Consider the following 4,707-nt stretch of genomic DNA (forward strand, 5'->3'; position numbering starts at 1 on the left):
CGATCCTCCTTCAACGTACAGTACAATGACTATGTTTTGTGTGAAGAAAATTAAAACATGAACAAGTTGGACCAAAGAGAATGCAGATAAGAGTTTTGATGGTTGCCTTAATTCTATAGAGGAGGCCAAAGTAAAACTAATTATCGACGGCGATTGGATGTATTTCTTCGGGCGACAAAAACGATGGGGTGGAAAAGGACAAAATAGTTATTTTAAAGCAATAGGGACCATCTAAGTTTAAAAAAAATGACTAAATGTGCACACTACATAAATCATAAGGATCATTCGTATAATTTACTCTAAATTAATTGATATAACAAGTTTAGTTATGGAGAAAAAGAAATAAAGTGATAGTTTTTGAGTTTAGGGCCATCTTTTAGCAATTTTGTGAACCTTTTTGGAGTATGGAGTGTGATCTGAAGTTGTGACTTTAGATCCAGATCCCTTTCAGCCCCTATGGCAATAAAGTTTACGAAATTGTCATGCTTTAGCCCTTCCCTTTGGCCTAGACTTCATTTTAGACTTGGGAATGGTGTTTTTGGCTCATAACACCTTGCATGCACGTAAAGTTCATAACTTTATGTGTAATATCGACTCTGCGAGGTCAGATCTACGTTTTGAATGCGTTAAGCCCGACTGAAATCGACTGCATGGATTTGGACTTTGGGGGACTCGGCGAGTCGTTCATAGGACTCGGCGAGTCATGTTATGGTTCCCCAACCATTTCTGTTTCGGAGCAATCTGGTTGAGTCTAGAAGAGGACTCAGCAAGATGGACGTGAATATGGACTTGAAGATCAAAGAACTCGACGAGTTCAAGGATGAACTCGACGAGTTCAAGACAATGTCCCAACTTATATGAAGAATAACTCGACGAGTTCAAGGAAGAACTCGGCGAGTCAAGGACTAAACACTTTAACTTGTATGAAGAAGGACTCGACGAGTTCATGGACGAACTCGGCGAGTCAAGAGCAAAAAGGTCCTGATTCTGTATAAAGGAGAACTCGACGAGTTCTTGAAAGACTCGACGAGTAGGATCAAAGTTCCAGTATTTTGTGGATTATGGAACTCGACGAGTTGGTGGACCAACTCGGCAAGTTGAGTCAACCAGATGTTGACTTTGACCAAAAGTTGACTTTGACCAGGGTGTTGACCTTGGCTTTGACTTTGACCTGAGTTGGCCCTTGAAAGGGTTAAGAGTATGAAATGGTAATTAAGGAAGGTTATTATGTGTAGGAGTTTGAGAGGAGTTGATTCCGGCATCGAGGACAGTTCAGACACTTCACGACATTGAGGTGAGTTACCTTCCAGTAGAAGTGGGTCTACGGCCACAATGTCGGCCCACTAGTAGGGATTTGTTTGTCAGGTAATTGTCTTTGTGATAATTACCTGGGTTTGCCACTATCTGATATGTTCTACATGCTCGTATGTTATGACGTTAGGAAGGGGTAGGTCGGGCACCCCGATATGCCTGACGATAGGATTATGTTATGTTATTTTGTGGTAGTAGTAAGGGTGAAATAGTCCCCATAACCGGTTGAGATAAACCGGAGGGGTAGGTCGGACACCCCAGTATGTCTGATAGGGGTAGGTTAGGCACCCCGGTATGCCTAGCAGGGTAGGTCGGGCACCCAGATATGTCTGGCAGTATGTTTATAGTATGGTATGTGGTATGATGGGAGAACTCACTAAGCTTTGTGCTTACAGTTTTCAGTTTTGTTTCAGGTACCTCTTTGTCGAAGGGGAAGGAGTCGGCACGGTAGCAGCGCATCACACACACACACAGGATTTCCGCATTACGAGATTCATGGGATTGTACTCTGACATTATTACTATTTTATGATATGATTTGAGACACGTGACTATGTTTTATGATATGATATGAATCTTTGATGTTTTGCAGTAAACTGTTTTATAAGTTACTTAATTAAAAACAAAATTTTTGGTCTTGAAAATTGGGATGTTACAAGTTGGTATCAGAGCCTTGGTTTGAGGGATTTGGACGCACCTTCGTGGGTGTCTGGACTCAAATCGAGGGTTTGAAAGATTTTTGCAAGAAAATAGTTTTTCTAAAAATTAAAATAAGGAGTTTTGAGAAAGAACAAGGTGTGTGATGCGTGCAACCGGCCAAGCTCAAGTAAGTTTTTCCCAAGATACCCATACATGTTATGTTATGATATGATTATGAGAACTGCATGATAGATTAGGGCTAAGGATCTAGGAATGATGCCTTATATGCCTATTGTCTTTGTATGAGAACTGCATGCTAGATTAGGGCTAAGGATCTAAGGAGATGCCTTATGTGCCTGCTATATGTGCTTATTGAGTTACATGCTAGAACTGATTAGTCAGTAATATGATGGCTTGAATATGATATGTTTGGTATGGTTACTCAATGCTCGAATGCTGCTTCCCTTGTGCTTTTAGGGGTTCTAGTTATCTTTAGCTAACTAGTAAGTGAATACGTTAAGTTACATATTGCAAGGATTAAATAATTTCATAAGGTTAGGTCTAGCCCTATTGCGCAGCTCTTGTTTGAGTCCAACCTTTGTATGGTAGGACCTCTCATTCGAAGAATTATCTGGTCTTAGTGATATGTAATGGTATTCGCAAGCTAGTTAGGTAAATGTAGCAGGGATTCCTTATGCAGCTGATGGCGGAGAGTAGGTCGGAGAGTTACGCTAGGGTAAGCCTAGGATGAGATTAGTGCAGTAAACAGTAGCAGTAAGAGGGACTTGGTAAAGTCAAGGCAATTCTTGAGGAAAGTACGGATAGATATAGAAGGTAGTATGGGCCCGTACTACTGAAAGTAGAGGATCTGTACTCGAGTCGAGGAGGGTCGAGATAGAACCAGGGAGCTTGTAGTATGTGAGACCTCTCGAGGTTATGTATGACCCTGACGATTATGTGTTTTGTTTCAGAATGGTGGTGATTACGCGACACGGAGGGGGAGGTTCAGGGTCGGGATCAGGTTCAGGATCAGGTTTGGGATCGGGTGTCGAGCCAGTTAACAAGAGCCTACGTGAGTTCATTGCTTCTAAGATAACGAGATGCATCCTTGAGTCAACCCCTGTGATTTTCGGGTCGATCAAGGAAGGGATTATCGAGCTGATGGAGGATCGCCTCAGGGCATTTCAGAGTGACATGGCTGCCACTCAGTCAGGGACACACACACTCTCATTCAAGGACTTCAGGGGATGTGGTGCGCCAAACTTCCACGGGGTGAAGGTCCCGATTGTTTCCCGGAGATGGATTGCAGACATGGAGTCTGCTCAGTTGACGAGCTTCTACCCTGAGGGGTCGAAGGTCCGGTATGTTGTAGGATGTTCGAGGAACCGAGCTCGAGATTGGTGGGAGGCGGTCAGTGATTCCTTGGGAGCCCCAGCCATTGAGGATATGACTTGGTCGGACTTTGTGACCAGGTTTAGGTCTAAGTTTGCGCCGGCTGTGGAGCTTCAGCAGCTGGCCAGAAAGTTCATGGATATGAGACAGACGGCTGAGTCGATGGCGGAGATTACCGCCAAGTTCAGGGAGAGGCCCTTACTTGTGCCTCATTATGCAGGGGATGAGGAGATGCGGAAGACCCGCTATCATGACATGTTGAGATCCGACATTCAGAAACATGTCAGCTACTCGGCATGCCCGACATTGGATGACATGATTATGAGGGCGAGGGAGAGGGAGATTGACATCGAGCACCTCCGGAAGAGGAAGGCGGAGACTGAGCAGGGTACTGGGGTTTCGGGGAAGAAACCCAAGGGGTTCGACTCTCGGTCGAAGGGCCATCAGGGCCGGAGCCTCTGCGGGAAGTGCGGCAAGCCACATGAGGGGGTTTGTAGACTAGGGTCATCGGGCTGCTACAAGTGCGGCAAGACTGGGCACTTGGGCAAGGATTGTACTGCTCCTACACCTATCTTCCAGACATCAGACCTGATTTGCTTTCATTGCAATCAGAAGGGTCACAAAAAGGCCAATTGCCCGAGATTGACAGCAGCAGCGCCAGCTCCAGCGACCCTGCGGATTACGGATGGCCGACAAGGCAAGACAGATGCTCCGGAGGTGAGGAACCGAGCCTTCCAGCTGACCGTCGAGGAGGCGTGTGCCGCACCTGATGTGGTGACGGGTATGTTTTCTTCTCCCTAACTCTTATTTCATGTCGATTATATTTATGTACTGTGTTTATGTGTTATGTTTAGGATCGTTCCATGTGAATGGTATCCCAGTACATGTGTTATTCGATTCGGGGGCTACCCGATCATTTGTTTCTCTCGCGCTTAGCAAGAGGTTTTCTGAGTCTTCGGGAATGTTGGATTATCCCTTAGAGGTTGAGATTGCTGACGACCAATCTGTCCGAGCATCAGAGGTTTTCAGAGACTGCGTGTTGAGGTTATATGACGAGCGTTACCTCGTAGATTTGGTTCCCATTCCGTTACGTGGGAACAAGGTTATCATAGGCATGGATTGGTTGAGCCCTAATGGGGCGGTGATCGACTGTGCGCAGCAGCTGGTGCGTATCAGGACCCCAAGTGGGGGAGAGCTGGTGATTCAGGGCGAGAGGCCGCAACGAGGACCAGCTTTGTGCTCAGCAGTGAGGGCTAGGCGCTACCTTCAGCAGGGTTGTGCAGGGTACGTTGTAACACCCATTCCTCGAGGTATTATTTAAATTATATAAGTTAATAATTGTTTTGGACTAGCACTTGGATATTGG

The sequence above is a fragment of the Lactuca virosa genome, chromosome 8 (assembly GCF_052849685.1).
Source record: "Lactuca virosa cultivar CGN04683 chromosome 8, Lactuca_virosa_CGN04683_v6, whole genome shotgun sequence".
Taxonomy (NCBI): Eukaryota; Viridiplantae; Streptophyta; class Magnoliopsida; order Asterales; family Asteraceae; genus Lactuca; species Lactuca virosa.